At 37.1% G+C, this 18,011-nt stretch overlaps 1 pseudogene; it reads right to left on the bottom strand.

Annotated features, from left to right (window-relative positions):
• Positions 1-8,653: 8,653 nt before the first annotated feature.
• On the bottom strand, positions 8,654-17,911 carry LOC134730459 (myomegalin-like; annotated as a pseudogene).
• Between the last annotated feature and the right edge of the window lie 100 nt (positions 17,912-18,011).

Here is an 18,011-nt window from a genome sequence, read left to right as displayed (position 1 = left end):
GCCTCTACAGAAACCCTGCCAAGCAGCCAACTCTGCAGCTACTGGAAGGTGGAGGTGAAGCCACCCTGCCAAGCAGCCAACCTCACTTTTTGGTAATTATCCTTGTGCTTATGCTGCCAGACAAACTCTCTCTACAAATCTCAGCATATGGAAGAAACAGAGGCAGGAACAATTGCCCAGCACCTATTTCTCAAAGACACCCTTGAAGTTACTCATCAAAGTTTTAATTAAAGCAGATCTTATGGCTTTTCCTCAAATGGGAATTTGTTAACTTTTAGACTTTGTTATTGTTCATTTTGGGCCTCTGTGCAAATCTGATGTCCTGTTTGAATGACATTGTTTTGTTTTTACCCTATTGCTTCATATCTGTCACAATGTTAAGTCAGTTCTCAACATTAAGGCATTAAAAATTAGCTTTTCTCAAATGCTCAGCATCACTAATCATTAGGGAAATGCAAATTAAGACCATAATGAATATCATCTCACACCTGTTAGAGTGGCATTTATCAAAAAGGTGAATGATGTGTTAGAGATAATGCAGAGAAAACGGAACACACATTGTGAATAGGTATGTAAATTAGTACAGCTGGTGTGGAAAACAGTATGGAGTTTCCTCAAAAAACTGAAAATAGAATCTACCCTATGATCCAGTAATCCCATTTCTGGATATATATCCAAGGGAACTGAAATGAATATGTTAAATGTATATCTGCACTCTTGTGTTCATTACAGCATTATTCATAATAGTCAAGATGTAGGACAAACCTAGGTCCATCAGTAGATAAATGGGTAAAGAAAATGTTGCAGATAATACACAACGGAATACTATTTAACCTTAAAATGTTGGGGGATAGGTCCTGTCATTTGTGACAACATGAATGAATCTGAAGGTCATTATGCTTAGTGAAAAAAGCCAGGCACAGAGAGACACCTACCACATAATCTCACCTATATGTGGAATCTAATAAAGTTGAACTCATAGAAGCAGAGAGTAGAATGGTGGTTACTAGAGGCTGGTGGAGTGGGGAGGGAGAGGAGGGAGAATTGTTGATCGAAGGTATCGACAAAAAGAATAGGTCTTAAGGTATATTGCATAGCAGGGTGACTATAGCCAATAATAATGTATATTTCAAAATAAGAGTAAATTTCCAGTGTCTCACCACCAAAAATGATAGGTAGGCAAGTTGATGAATATGTAATTGGCTTGGTTTAATCATTCCATATTGTTTGTTTGTATATATATGTGTGTGTGTATACATATAATCATATCATACCCTATAAATGTATATAATTATGATTTGTCAATCAAAAATAACTAATTTTTTAAATAGCCTTTTTGAAGTTTATCACACTTTGACTACTAATGTCTGTTCTTTGTATTTGAATCTTGATTTTTTTTCTTCAAGAGGTGGGGGTCTCATTATGTTGCCCAGGCTGGCCCTGAACTCCTGGGCTCAAGAGATTCTCTTGCCTCAGCCTCCTGAGTAGCTGCAACTATAGATGCACACTACCTGGGCTTGAATCTTTATTCTTAATTAACTTTTTCTCCATTACAAAAGTTCACATTAAAAAATGCAATGGTTGATTAGTTTCTTTCACAGCAATTTCATAGGTATTTATTATAGATCTTACATCTGCTTGAGAATAGAATTTTGTGGGAGAAAATCTAGGGAAAATTACTATCATGCCAGACTTGAGGCTTCCTGAGGTGGCTGAGTCCAAAAAATAAGGAGGAAGCAAGTTGCATTGGCCAAAAGGTGATTCTCACCTTGGAAGAAAGACAAGGTTGGATGTGTCTGTTAGTGAAAGTGTATGAATGCTTGGAGTAGGAAGGGAGCTTTGTGTCAAGCAAAAGTTTACCTTCCAAGGACATAACAAGGAGAAGCTCAAAATCTATCTTAAGGGACCACTTCCCTGGAAACAAGCAAACAAATTTTGAGAATCTGGACACAAAACAGTTATGGTAAAGTAAGCTTTATTTAGTTGGTAGCAGGAGAGTCACAACCTCAAACTCCAGAAAAGATGAAGTAAATTTGCAATGATTTCATACACCAAGATTCCTCCTACCCAAAGCTGAAGATGTATTTTCAAGGAAAGGTGATAGAAAGAAAAATGATGCTTACCCAAGAGATTCTTCCATCCAGCAGGCATATACTTTGTCTATCATGAGTCAAGCCCTGATCCAAAGGCTTGTTAACTCACAATTACACTAAGCGTCTCTCCTATGCCAAGTAATATGGCAAGTATTGTGATGGAAATACTAATGCCCTAATGTAAAAAGTACATTCCAGGGTGGGCTGACATCCTCAAAATGGGGTCTGGTCAGATTCTCCATGCTAGGCTACAGGAAAGAAGGCTGAAGAAGAAGCAACTTTACAAAGCAGTTTGCCTACAGTTCAGAATTAGAGCAAATGACTTGCAGTACCTGGAGTACTTCAGAACATATCAATCAGAATCTGACTGTCTTCATATCTGTATCTCCTGTTCTTTTATTCTGAAGTTAATCTTGTCCCGCAGTCATTATAACCATCAGTGACCAGCTAACCTCCCAATCTAGCTGTCTTAGAGTAGACATTTGTTCACCCTGAAGGTCCCTCTCTCTCACCCAAGATCCTCAATGAAATCAGAGAGTGAGGACAGAGGGATCTCTCTGGAGGGAGAGAGATGTATATAAAGTCACAACCATCAGTAAGGAGGACTCAGGAGAAGCTGTTCAAGCAAAAGGAAAAGTGGAGCTCATGCAAGCACTCAAGGGAGAAGGGAAGGTCGGATACAGCTATAGCAACAAGAAGGTGATCCTATTATAAGAAGGTGATCCTACTACTATAAAGAAACTGTTGAGAACATGACGTATCCCAGACAACTACTCATGTCCCCAAGTGCCAAATCCCAAAAGATTTGAGGACGCTCACTTGGGCTTTTCTTATTGGTTGATTTGATGTCTCTTCTTTTTCTTATGCAGAAGACATACAGGCAGACCCAGAAAGCCTCATTTCTTGTTTAGTTTTCCTAATAGCCCCAAGAAAGCTATCACTGGAAAGTCCAGCTGCTTGTGTGGGATATCTACCAATGATTCACTTTCTCCTTAAGAATCATAGGCACAATCCATCTAGGAGATGAGATGGCTAAATGGCATGGACAAAGTGGAGACATTATAGGAGTTCCAGTGAGTGCTTGTGGGATCACTATTGGTGACTTAATCTCTGAAGTCCAGATTATTCACTCTTGTAACATGCTAGTTACATCTTCACTGATGGTGGGTGGAAGCAATGGTCTCTTTTTTTCTTCAAAGAACACGAGAAATAGGCTTTTCTAGGAATGTTTAGAGACAGCACTACCCACCACAGTTGGCTCCTCAAACGTCTGTCGTGCTTTCTGCTATTCTCCTACAGCAAAGAAAGCAAGGAAGGGTTTTTAAGGTAAATTAGCCTATGTCCCATTTCTGGGGAAAGTGTAACACTGTTTCTTTAGTGTTACACTTTTCATTTCTTCAAGAGGAGAAAAATTTGGGTTTCTTCTTCCTTCCTTTAGTTAAATAAATACTCATTCTACAAGCCTTGCTTTGACTTGGAATTTAGTAAATAATCAATAGATTGATTCTCCTATAAGGAAAAAAAAGATACAAGCTTTCTCTACTTCTTTTTTTAATAAATATTTTAAGAATAAAACCAAATAGTTTCTATTGGCCTTTGATAAGTTTATTGGATCAGTAACAATTTTTTGTGTCTCAACTAAGATAGCTAAAATTCTAACACTTATATGTAAAAATTACACTCCATTTTAGCACAAATGTTAACACAAATTAACAGCACAGTGCCATGAAGAAATGAAAAATATACAGCTTATTTTGGTGGGGAAATGGTCCTGGAAATAATGTAATGCCAAGTTTCTGATCATTTAATATATCACTCACCTCCTTCTTCATCTGATGTTATGAACCACTTTATTTATTTATTTATTTAAGACGGAGTTTCACTCTTGTTGCCTAGGCTGCAGTGCAATGGCATGATCTCGGCTCACTGCAACCTCCACCTCCCAGGTTCAAGCATGAAGTTATGAATCACTTTAATTCTTCTCAACAACCTACAAAATTTTAAGTGAAAACTAACAAGACTTCATGGACAAAGATAGAAACTCATAATTTATAAAATGTGCTGATATATGCACATGCCTCCAAAGGTTATAGATTGAGAGTGAGGTCACTATCTTGGAGCTATGACTTTGATTATTGTAAAAAGAAACACTACATATTCATGTTATACACTAAAAGTAAACCTGCAAGGAAGCCAATTTGGTTTATGTACTTAAAACCCCTATTCTCCATATTATTTTAAATACAACATTTTCTGATGTTGCTGAACTTTCTATTTTACCCTTCCAGTTTAAGTAAGAGCAAAACAATATGATAAAGATTTTTACTTCTGGAATTTGATTTTAAACAACAAAAAGGGAGAGTAACACAAAAATAATCAGTATGTCACTTTATAAGTTTAATTATTCTTATTTGAAACCTGGTAGAATTAGTATTGTCAGGACCACAGTTTTGTGTTTATTTCCGTTTCCCATTCTTTGTTGGAGGCAAATTACGATGCTATTTTTTATTTAGAAAATTCATCTTGGCCCAGATGAGAACATGGAGAAGTTGAAGACTTACCTTCTGTTAACACTTAGACTACTTAAAAGCAACAGGCTTGTTATTTGATCATAATAAAATGTTTTAACAAAGCTACTGGTGCAAAGGGTGAGAAGGTGGCTTAAATCCACATTCTAAAACACATTATAACTGAAATCATTACCCTACAGAAATCACTCCAATATATTATCCTACTGACTCATTCCTTCTGTTTATTACTGTATTGCCACATTGGAGTTCCATATTTCCAGCTATTCTTTCTATGGTACAAATGGTTCCACACTACCAAAGAGAAAAGAAAAGCTAACTGAGCTTTAACCCTGAGAGAACTGAGAGAAAATACTCTGTGCTGGTATCTCACAGGATATATCTGGAAAAGAAATCTAATTTCATTTGTTCTATCTCTAGTACAATTTCTACACAGTAAAATGGAAAATGGACTTTAAGTGTGTGTGTTACTAATATTTCTTCCTAACCTCACAGGAAGTTTGTCATGTTTCCTTGCAGGATACTGACTGTAAACCTGCAGAATACTACATAATACCCTATTTGAAAAGGCCACTTGAGCTTTTCAGGGATGCCAAATGTCAAGATTTTGTGACTGTTTTATATAAAAAGACCATGAAATGAGAAAACAAGTTTATCCTATCAATGGGAACTAGAGTTTTCTAATACTACCTCAAGAAAAGCAAAGGTATTATTGTTCTCTCTAAGGCTTACAGTCCAAAGGAAAGTGACTTTAGGTAGCTCAGTCAACCTTTATTTCTCAATGAAAAGGACAATTTTCAGTATAATGTGATCTGCTACTCCTTTCCACAATCAGAAGACTCCAGATCCAACTGGAAGATCAACATAGAGAGAACTGAAATCAGTTTTCTTGAACTGTTTTTGAAGCTATGAGCCAAACATCTCATGACCCAGACACGGAATTAGGAGGATGAATGAGCATAAAAGTGATAGGTTTTTTATGTACATTGGCCACAGAGTTTACTTATGCATAAACCGTGTAAAAAGAATATACTAAAGAACCCTCAAGGAAACTAATTCTTATGGTTAGGAACTCATATCCTCTACAGGTTAAGATTTTCTGGATCCTTAATAGATCTCTTGCTATATATAATGTAATAGAAACATCTTTTAAAAATATAAATAAGGAAAAATGTATTTCCTCTAAGAAGCAAAGGTCCTGAAAATATTACTGCTGTCCACAGCTGAATGAAGAGAAGAGGGTGTGGAGAAGATTCGGTGGCAGATAAGAGTACACACTACCAAAGAAAAAGGCTGACCTACTAACTTAGTCCAATAATGTCTTTTCAAAAAAGTTATAACTTGGTTATCTAAGAAGAGAACATCAGATGAATGTTGATTTATACTAGGTACTAATAGTCATCAAATTTTCCATACTATAAACTTTCAATAGAAAAGAGTTTGGGAAAATATCTACCTAAGGACATTTATTTCACTCATTAAATAAGTCCTCTTGGAGGTTCTTTTCAACTCTATAGTTCTAAAACCTACAGATTTCATCTACCCTGAACTCTTACAACCATTACTCTGCATTATTTGCTATTATTCAAAAAGGAAACATGAGAAAAACAAAATTTATCATATGGATTTTTTTCTGAATTTAAGTTCTATGCTTCCAATTAAGCACGGCCTAAGTAAAAATTTACTTCATTATTTTTATTTGAAGATTATTTTTACTCAAGCACAAGGTTCTATAAGCACAGGATGCTTTATCTAAAATTACTGTCATGTTGAAAAATGACTGTGAAAGGTAGAATAATCCAGTATGAGAAAGAGTCTGTGCTCCTGAAGAGAAAATGGAATATTATATCACGCTAAATATTATTAAATGATGTGTCCAACCACAGCATGATCTATGTGTGGATTATAAAATTTATCAGACTCATGCTCTCTAGTCAGATGCCAAATTATCACACAAAGTTGTTAGACCAGCAAGCTCTCTCCAGACAACACTGTTTGCAAGCCTCATTCCAGCTATCTAGACCAGAAAGTTAGTACCATATTTTAGTCACATTTATGACATTAAGATCAGACTTTTAATTTATCCTGCTATCAATCTACTCTTGCTGCAGGTTGACAGAAGTAGGAGTGATTATTAACATAAACTGTAATCACTATGAGCCATTAGAAACCAAGAATCACCCGGAGCTGAATCTTACTAGCGGACTCAGAAGGCTTCTCTGGTCTATTAGTAAAATTAAGGAAAGATGTTCCCTAAATGCCTTGTTGTAATGACACAACAAACTAGTCTTTGATGGGTTGACATTTCTATAGCTCCATTACCTTCCTCTTTACTTCTGGAAAGTTACAAAAAATTTTGTGCAAGAAAGGGTCTCTTAAAATTAGAAGACTAAGAAAAGTGGATGGATCAGCCTACACTTCCTATCTCCTTCCTTAAATGACTCCTTTTTCCTCAAAAGCCATTGAAACTGAAATGGCAGATCCATTAAGAGTAAGGCTTATGGCTATCAATCTTTTGCAAATGACTTAATCAGAAGATTCCAGAGTGCTTCCCCAGTAGAACATTTTCTCCCTGTCCACTCTAGTTTGACTGATGCTCTATCTGTTATAGACACAGCTAAAGTTACAGAAACAGATGAAATTTAGAATGTAATACAAGCCATGTCAACATGTGAAAGAAATAAAGCGTCATGTAAAAAAAAAAGGAAGGAAAAAAATCATTGTGCCCCACTTAGTTTAAAAAGGGTATTCAGTCACATTTATTGTGCTAGAAATCCTCAATCCCTGTTCCCAAATTCCATGTTTAAAGTAACTGAAACCTCAGCTTCTAACCTAGGAAACTTAAAACCAGAGGAAATAAAAACAAATTCATGATGTTGAACCCACAAAGCTGCAAAGCAATCTTGGTTACTTTTCACACTCCTGACATTCGAGACATCAGAAATACAATCTCCAGTGCCCCTCTCCTTATACCTGTCATGTTGCCACAAGAAAGCATTGAGACGATTAAAACTATAAACATACATCTGTAACATTTCTTTTTAAACTATTCAAGTACTTCAAAGCCTGAAGCCTATTACTTATTTTTATATGGAGAAATGTATGCATACTAAATAGTGAAAAACATAGGATCCTATCTAGTGCCACAAATGGAAGAAGCAATACCCTCTTCTGGCTGTAATGAGTTATTTGGTGAAACACTGAATGTAAAGAGAGATACTACATTTGAAATTATCTTTGTAAACAGAGAATTCTGACTCTGGAAGGCCATTCTAGAAGTCATGTTCTGACTAAATAGCATGACCTTGGCTTAAAGAAACGTAAAGGAATCAGTAAAGAACAAATTTTAAGTAGAATTTAACCTGTACCTAATCTAATTTCACTTGTGTACAACAGTCAACTCTGAGACAGTATTGGAGATAAAAGTTGACTATGATCACTTTCATAGTTCTTGCCTCTGTTCTTTAACTTGGCCTTCCCAATACTTGCAGTCTACTATTACAAGACTACTCTCCTGGTTTTGATTACCTTCTGATAAGGATTATATCACTTTTGCGAAGTCATTCTTATAGACTCAATCTCTTTCCCACTCTCTCATCTTAAAACTTGTATTCCTTTGATTTAAAAAATGCTCTCACTCAAAGAGAAGTTGACTGAATGGCAAAAATACTACACACACATGCATTTATGATATGATATGGGACACATGAAATGGATTGTGAAAGTGGGGGAAGAATAAACTTTATTGGCCCACAGAAGGGATGAGGGAATGAGAAGAGCTAGGGATAAGAATGAATGAAAATGGAAAAACTAAAACAGAATGATTTAAAATGTGCAAATACACTTTGCAACCTCCACCATTCAATTTAGGAATTGATATATATGTACAATGAGATCCATGTAGGCTAAAGTGAGTTTCACTTTGTAGTTGATGCTACTTGTACCAGTTCTATCATTAGTAAGTCACCATTTAATTCTGCCAAAGTCAGACAAGGATCTTTCTGGTTAGTGCAAACAAGGTTTTTCATCTTGGGCTGCAGTCTGACCCACCAGTGCTCAGTAGGCAAGCTTGTGATGAATTCAAACACTTTCCAGTTCCCCACCTCCAATGGCAGCCAGGGTCTCCAGACTGTTTAAGCGCTCCAAGCTTCTTCCAAGAACTTCTTCTAGCCGACTACGTAACACCTGAGCCCCCTCCAGTTCCACCTGCAGAGTTTGGTCTCTCTCAGAGCTTATTAAACATGCCTCACAGAAGGAAAATGGATTAGCTATCAACTGTAGTGAGTCCATATTTGCTTCCAAAGAACCATCAATGCCATTTTGAGCCACACGACTTTGTAAAGTAATTATTCCCCAGGACACAATAAATGAATGTAGTCTTTGTGTGGCTTTCGTGTTCACTGTTGATAGATTAGTAAGGACCATTGCTTTTTTTAAAAGCTTGCCCCTTATGCTAGATTCTGGGCCAATTTCACATAAAATTATAGCTCCTAAGACTTATCTCACACCCCTATAGCCCAAACAAGAGAAATTTCATTATTTGGCTAAAAGCTTTTGTTTCTGAAAAACTAAAACCCAGGACAAACTAAATATAAACTGGAGCAAGACTGAGCCAAGTAGAACCACTACTGAAGATATTTGTTTTCTCATTTGTTACCAAACTTGATGGTGGGATGGTGTGCTGAAAAGGAATCTGGTTCATAAAAACTAAAGCTCCAGAGGTTCTTTAAAAAGTAACACAATCAACTGGTCCTATCATACCTTTCCTCTGCCTTCATTTTCCTGGTAGAAAGAAAACATTTTTAAAGCCCAACAATAAATTACAAGAAACTGAATAGCAAATAATAATAATAATAATAATAATAATTGAAAAAGAGGAAAAGGGGCTAGTAGGGGAGGCAAAATGAGAAAAAAAAAATGAAGAGTATAGAAAACGATCCAGAGAGGTATCATATATGTGACCAAAAATCAAGAGGTAGAAGAAAATGTATTCATCATGATAGTTATCGGTGGTCCCAGGATGATATTAGCCATCCCAATTAATATATTTTCTTTGATGATATTAAATGAATATCAGAGCCCATTATAGCCTTACTTTTTTTTTTTTTTTTTTTTTTTTGAGACAGAGTCTTTCTCTGTCACCCAGAATGGAGTGCAGTGGTGCGATCTCGGCTCACTGCAACCTCTGCCTCCCAGGTTCAAGTGAGTCTCCTGCCTCAGCCTCCCGAGTAGCTGGGACTACAGGTGTGCACTACCTCACCCAGCTAATTTTTCTATTTTTAGTAGAGACAGGGTATAGCCTTATGTTTGTAATAGAACAGCCTTTAACAGGACATGGATCACAGAAAAGAAATGAACATACATTGAGTGCTTAGTATATACAAGGCATTGTTTTAGACACCAAAGATGTCTTCTTATTTAATCTCTGCAATAGCTGTATGAAACAGGCGCTATTCCCGACTTAAGATTTTGACACTGAGGCTCAGAGCAATCCATAAAACAAATGAAAAAGTGGGTGGCCCTGGTAATTGTCCCTGTTTTTTCTCCCCTCTTCAGTATCATAAGCATCTGCACTTAATGAAGAATAAAAGGCATAAAAAGAATACAATAGTAAAAGAAATAAAAATTTCAATAAAGAATAAAAGAAAAAACAGCCACTCTCTTACCTCTCTGGATGGGCATGGAACTTCACCAGACTGCTATAGAGCTGTCTCTCTGCTTGTAAGGCCTCATTGAGCTGACTCCGTTCATCTACTAGTCCTTCTAGCATCAGCAGCAACTGAGAAAAGAAGAGAGAGGAAGCAATATGCAAATGGCACAGTGAGACATGAAACCACAGTTAATCCTGAGAAACAAGAAAATGCATTAGCATGTACTATGACTTAAAAAGCCCACTATCTTAGTACTTAAGCTTTTGATACTATTTTATGGTTTTCGAATCAGTGTCATATTATCTTTTTTTTAATCTTTAAAACCTGTAAGGTAGAATTCAAACATGGGAGCAAAAAGAAGAAAAAGGAGAGAAGCTAGAAGCACAGGAAAGCAGCTAAGAGAAAAGAGTAAGAGGGAAACAGGACAGGCAAGAGGGAAATGTATATAATAGGACTTACTAGTATTCTTCATTCATTCAATTAATATTTACTGAGCACCTTCTATGGGACAGACCCTGTTCTAGGTTCTAGGGGGAAGCTTACTATCTAGGGGAGGAAAAAGACATTCATTAATCATAGATGCGTGTCATTGTGAGTGTAATAAGTGCTATAAAGATAATGAGCTATGATAATGTATAACCAGAGTTGTTTAAGGTAGAGTTAAAAGCCAGAATGGAGTGGGGTGAGTAGTTAGTGAGAGAGATGAGTCTTTTGGAAAAGTCTGGCATTGAAGAAAAGTTAAACGGGGCTGTAGCTACAAAGAAATTTGGGGCAAATGTAGGGGTTTCTTTCTCTTTCTTTTTTTTTTTTTTTTTTGACTGGGAGAGATTTGAACATGGTTAAATGCAGATAAAAGAGAAAGATTCAGTTGAGAGGGAGGTGACTTAGGTATGAGTGTGAGGGATAACTATTGGTATGTGTCCAAAAGAACTGCTGCTCTTTTCAGAACTACAAATGTCAGAAAGGGGCATCTATAGCTGCTACCGACCAAAGTAAGAAACGTCAGAGCACAGTTTCTCTATGAAATACCATCAACTAACCCTCCACAAATAGCTGAGATTGACAGCTTTACCATGGTTTATTTCACAGTAGAAAAATTAAGTTTGAGCCAGGCGTGGTGGTGTGTACCTGCAGCTCCAGCTACTCAGGAGGCTGAGGCAGGAAGATTCCTTGAGCCCCAGAGTTTGAGGCTGCAGTAAGCTATGATCGTACCACTGCACTCCAGCCTGGGTGACACAGTGAGACCGTGTCTCAATGTGGTGACTCATGCCTGTATGTAATTCCAGCACTTTGAGGGGCTGAGGAGGACAGCTCACTTGCAGTCAGGAGTTCAAGACTAGCCTGATCAACATGGTGAAACTCCATCTCTACTAAAAAAAAAAAAGAATACAAAAAAAGTAAATAAATAAATAAGGTTTATATTCCAATAACTTACCTGTTGTCTTTGGTTTCCTGAAATTTCTTGACCCTGGGATTCTACTGAAGCAACTTTTTCCCAAAGAAGTAAGACTTCCTGGGTCAGGCGTTTCATAGCTCTTATGTCTTCAGGATCAACCAGTTGCATTTGCAGGTCCTAGAAGTCAAAAAATAAGTGTGGATGTGAAAATAGTAATAAAAGGATTATTCAGCAGAGGGGAGCATGGGAACAAATGTTCTTGAAATATTCTGCCTATACTTTCAAGTGGGATATTGATAATCACTGGCCAAGGGATTCAATGTGTGCAAATATTGTCTGAAGAGGCCCTATAAGTATTCTGAGCTGTGAACATTTCCAGTGGTCTTTAAAAAGTTTTGAAAGACCTTTATGAGATCTTCTTTCCATATCAGCAGCCTGCACCTGCGGCTCTTCTTCCTGCACAGCCATCATGGACTGTAGAGCAGAAAGTTCCATCTGTGAAAAGAGGAAACAATGTCTGCCATGTTTACATTTTAACACTGAGGCAAATGCTTTTGCATATCTATCACTATCAGCCAGTAATGGAAAAGAAAACGAGAACATGAATAGGGCTCTACAGCATCAAATCAATAATCCATGCAGTATGGTAACAAAGGATGTTTTATGGGAAGATGTCATAGTCGTTCTTAATGATGTCTTCCACTTTAGCTGGCACTGTAAAACACATCAAATTCATTTAACAAGCTTATTATGATACTGAAAAAGAATGGTCACCATTAGCAGAAGCAAGAAGAGATGAAGTTTTTATGTATTTCACCTAACAAATGAAAACAATGATAGCATTAGGATATCTCCATTTTGCAACTCTTAATGAATTAATGGATAAGGCATCAAACAGCAACAGCTGCTAACATCATGAGAGATCACCAAACATTACATGCCTCCTGATGGAAGAACACGCCACCACCTATGAAGAAATATTGCCAAAAGCTGGCACTACATGCCCTAAACTTTCAGTGTTCTCACCAGAAAATGACAAGTACTTGGTTATGACAAAGTTCATTAAAAATCATGATAATAGGCAGGGCGCGGTGGCTCATGCCTGTAATGCCAGCACTTTGGGAGACTGAGGTGGGCAGATCACGAGGTCAGGAGTTCGAGACCAGCCTGACCAACATGGTGAAACCCATCTCTACTAAAAATACAAAAATTAGCCAGGTATGTTGGTGTGTGTCTGTAATCCTAGCTACTCAGGAGGCTGAGGCAAGAGAATCACTTGAACCCGGGAGGCGGAGGTTGCAGTGAGCCAAGATCACGCCACTGCACTCCAGCCTGACAACAGAGCAAGACTCCGTCTCAAAAAAAAAAAAAAAAAAATCTTGATAATAACCATAGCTGCTAACATTTACTATGCCCCGGGTGCTCTAATAAATGTTTTGTGTATATTTAATCCTTTTAACAAACCTAGTGATCTGGCTCCTGCCTACTTTTCCTACTTTGATATCTGCCATTTTACTGCTCACTCATGACTCTGTAGGCACACTAGACTTTTTCTGTTCCAGGAACACCAGACTTTCTCTTGACTCGGCCTTTACAACTACTACTCCCTTTGCCTGAAATATCTTTCCCAGGGCTGCCTCCTTTTCATCCTCAGGTCCCAGCTTACATGTCGTCTGCTCAGAGAAGCCTTCTTTGGCCACCCTATTTAAGATGGTCTCCATCCATGTTGCTTTCTACCATTTCCCTCATATCACTTACTATACTCTATAATTATAATGTTTATTTATTGTCTGTATCTCCCCAGGAGAAATTAACTACATACAGCCAGAGACCTTACTGATTTCATTCACTACCTCATCCCCAGCACTAGCCCAAGCTTAGAGAAGGTCCCCATATAGCTAATGAATGAATGAGTGAATCCTCACAAAAATCCTATGAGATAACTACTCTTTGATTTATACATAAGGTGATTTCTTCTACTCTTCAATTTACAGACAAGGTGATTGAGTCTGAGGGAAATTAAGGAGCTTGTTCAAAAATCACAGGGCTGGCTAGTAAGTGGTAAATCCAGAATGTGAACTCAGGGAAGCTGACTCAGAGCCACTAGGTTATAATGTCTTTCCTGTAGATACCACATATCCATACAATCTTTATGGTAAGGACAAATTATTTTAAATAAACCCTTTAAAGGAATTTAGCCATAGCTAAATATCACTCACTCAAAATATCTATTCATAGGCATTACAATTTCATGATCCTGAAAACAGGACAGAATCAAAAAGTAACATTACTCTGGATTTGATAAATGCGACAAAAACAGGAAGAGGATGTGGAAACTAAAATATCTGATATGAATACTCAGATAACGGCTAAGGTAGAACCACAAAATGGAAGGGAGACTAGGGGATTTTTAAAACTGGTATTTCTTAAATGCCACACATTCTCATATCCTGAAAACTAATTGAGTTGAAAAACATGAGTCTGTTAGTAAGCAGAAATATGGTAATGAAATCAAAAGATAAAATATGATAATTCCATCACAAATAGAAACACAGGTTTTATATTACAGATCTAGCTATGGCAAAAGGTAAAAAAAAAAAACTAAGAGCTATTTGGACTAGCTAGCTAAACTGAGTTTAGGAAGCCATGACACTGACTGATCTTCTAAAAGAGATGCCAACATAGTAACAAACAAGCTTTTAGTTTCAGTCTGTAACTCTGCGCTGTGGTCCTAGTATTTCTTCAACATCATAGTTGAATATGCAACTAGCTGTGGAGGAAAGGCAGGGGGAAGGGAATCTCTAAGGTTTAAAGGTCTCTTCTAAAAAAATTGAAGAGAACTCTATGCTAGAGAGAGTTAAAGCATAAGGTGGGAAAAATGTGCTCTAGGAAATGAATCTTCTTAGGAAGTATGTGAAGTCACAAAAGGCTTGAGTTTGAATCATAACTCTGGCATTTATTAGTTACATGACTATTTTCCACTCCCATTTTAAAAGAGAAATCAGTGTTTCAGCTTCTTCGTCTATAATAATTGGGCCGACACCACTTACTTTGTGTAGAGTTGTGAGCATTAGTGCTAATTTAAATACCTAGCACAGTACATTGCACATGAGTACTCAATAAACATTGATTATACTCAAATTTCTCTTGTTTAATGTTTCTAAAACTGATTTCATGGGTCTAATGTCATAACTCTAAGCAGCAATCACACAACACTTCCTTTTTTCACTAGTGCTTTACAATTACTGTTATTATTATTATCTTGGAGGCGGAGTTTTGCTCTTGTTGCCCAGGCTGGAGTGTGATGGCACGATCTCAGCTCACTGCAACCTCCACCTCCCAGGTTCAAGCGATTCTCCTGCCTGAGGCTCCCAAGTAGCTGGGATTACAGGTACCCGCCACTACACCTGGCTAATTTTTGTATTTTTAGTAGAGACGGGGTTTCGTCATATTGGCCAGGCTGGTCTTGAACTCCTGACCTCAAGTGATCCGCCCACCTCGGCCTCCCAAAGTGCTGTGATTACAGGCATGAGCCACTGCACCCGGCCTTTACAATTATTTTATTCCAGTTAGCAATGGGGAGAGAGGGTTACGTTTTTCCAGCACTTAATAAGTTTTAATGGTCCCAATCTAAAAACAGGAGCATCTTTTTGAGATAATGTATATATAAAATAACTTATCTCCAAAAAGAAAAAAGTCATACCTGGCATTTGGACTCAGATATTATACTTGGAGAATTATATGCTTTTAAATATAAACTATTTTGAAAGAAAAAATAATAGGGATTTAGAAATTAAGACTTGACTAGAAAACTCACCTGACTTTCTCTTTCTTTGTTAGCCATGAGTTCAAGTTCCACTTTGGCATTACTCAGTTCTTTTTCCAGCCCTACAACTGTGTCCAAGTCTCCTAAAATGAAAATATAGCACTAGTTTTCATTGCTATTAACATAATGTGATATTTGCTGCCTCCTTTGAGTAATTTATAGAGGACACATTCCAATAATAAGAAAAAAGAAAACATACACAGATTGTTCTTTGTAGCATTATTTATCATAGCAAAATACTGCAATCATCCTAGATGCTATAAAGAAAAGATTGAATAAACTATAGTATATTCACAGATGGCACTATATACTGCTGTAAAAAAAGAATAAGGATGATCTTTATGAACTTTTATGGACTGATTTTGAGATTCTAAGAATATGTTAAGTAAAACAAGCTATGTGCTTAAGAATACATCTAAGGTAGTAGGTTTTATATTAGGAAAAAGGGGAAATAAGAATATATATATATACATCACATATACACAGATGATTCATTTGCTTATTTTTGCAAAAAGATATACAGGAAGAATAACCCAGAAATGAAACTGATTACCTGAAGGAGATGAGTGGAAACAGGAGAGAAGGGATAGGGAAATATGGGACATCTGAGTATATTGTTTTATATACTGGAGTTTTGAACTGTGTAAATGTTTAATTTTTAAGTGTAAGTCAGCTTGACAATGAATGGGAGAGAAAATGTCTAGAATTGAATACTAATATAAATAAATAAAGCTATATAGCAAATAGATAATGAAACTACCCAGAAGATAATAAAAAAATTAATCCAAATAATTTTTGAACTCACTACTCTAACTGAACACTGTCAGTGCAAAATATCCTAAGGATAAAAAGAATTACAAAAAAAATCTTAAATATTACTTAATACATTTATTGTTGATGGTGGTATTTATGTAGCAATTCTGAAACTACCTTTGCATACTATAGTATTCTGCAAATGTGTAAATATTTTGAAACATATTGATGCTATAAGTAACCAGGGCTCTCAAGGAGATACAAATATGAAATGAGGGAAAAAAGAACCTATATTGTTAAATTGGAATTACAGAAATCAGTATCAAATCTTCATTATGTATACAAATACGCACAAACATACTTAAAAATATTCATTGCTAGCTCTGTTCTCTTAAAAGGGCCTAGAAGCAAAAGGCATTCATGTAGCAATGAACACATCTTGTGTCCAGATCATAGTTTCTGAATGCCATTACCCACCAAAAGGAACCAGGGAGCTCTTTAAGATAATGGCTGATTCTGGGACTGAGGCAGGTAAAGCAAAAGGTAATCATAGAACATCTTATTGTGCCAGAAACTATCAAACTATGCTAAAAAAAGAAACTGATGGGGATATGGCAAAGGCTCAGAGAAACAGCTTGATGAGGCTCCCACTGACCAAATATGGGTTAATTTGAGCATTAAAGGAAATAATGACCAAAATCAATAATATAATGATTTTTAAAACTCCATATTGATAAAAACAAATGGGGTATAGAGATAAGGAAAGGACAGCTCTTCTTTATAAATAACACCCACAAATAAACAAAGAAGAAATTTTACAAACAGAAAATCATAATTTCTTTTTTTTTTTTTTTTTTTTTTTTGAGACTGAGTCTTGCTCTGTCCTCCAGGCTGGAGTGCAGTGGGGCAATCTCTCCTCTTTCCAGGTTCAAGCGATTCTCCTGCCTCAGCCTCCTGAGTAGCTGGGATTATAGGCATGCACCATCAAGCCCGACTAATTTTTGTATTTTATAGTAGAGACAGGGTTTCACCTTGTTGGCCAGGCTGGTCTCAAACTCCTGAGCTCAAGTGATCTACCCGCCTCAGCCTCCCAAAGTGCTGGGATATAGGCATGAGCCACCGCGCCCAACCCTGAAAATCACTATTTTTAAACTACCAACGTAGTTTAAATTCAGCCAGCAGATCACTTATATACTAAAGGGGAAATAAACCTTTTACAATGGAGAGATTTGGCAGCTACAACCTTAACTAAATGACTAAATTTAATATCACCAAGGATGACACAAACTGATTATCATGCAATGACGTGTGGCACCAAAAAAGATGTCATCCAGGCCATGCGCGGTGGCTCACTCTTGTAATGCCAGCACTTTAGAAGGCTGAGGTAGGTGGATCACTTGAGGCTAGGAGTTCCAGACCAGCCTGGCCAACATGGCAAAACCCTGTCTCTAAGAAAAAATACAAAAAAACTAGCCAGGCATGGTGGCGCATGCCTGTAGTCCCAGCTACTTGGGAGGCTGAGGTGGGAAGATTGCTTGAAACCGAGAGGCAGGCAGGCAGCCAGGCAGGACGGAAGGAAGGAAGGAAGGGAGGGAGGAAGGAAGGAAGGAAGGAAGGAAGGAAGGAAGGAAGGAAGGAAGGAAGGAAGGAAGTCACCCACCCATATGGTATTCCTGCCAAAAATGTTTAACTCGAATCTAACCATGAGGAAACAATCACAGCTAAATTGAGGAATATTATCTGGCCTGGATTCTTCAAAATGCC

The sequence above is a fragment of the Pan paniscus genome, chromosome 1 (genome assembly GCF_029289425.2).
Source record: "Pan paniscus chromosome 1, NHGRI_mPanPan1-v2.0_pri, whole genome shotgun sequence".
Lineage (NCBI taxonomy): Eukaryota > Metazoa > Chordata > Mammalia > Primates > Hominidae > Pan > Pan paniscus.
This window is presented reverse-complemented; position numbering and strand designations above follow the sequence as displayed.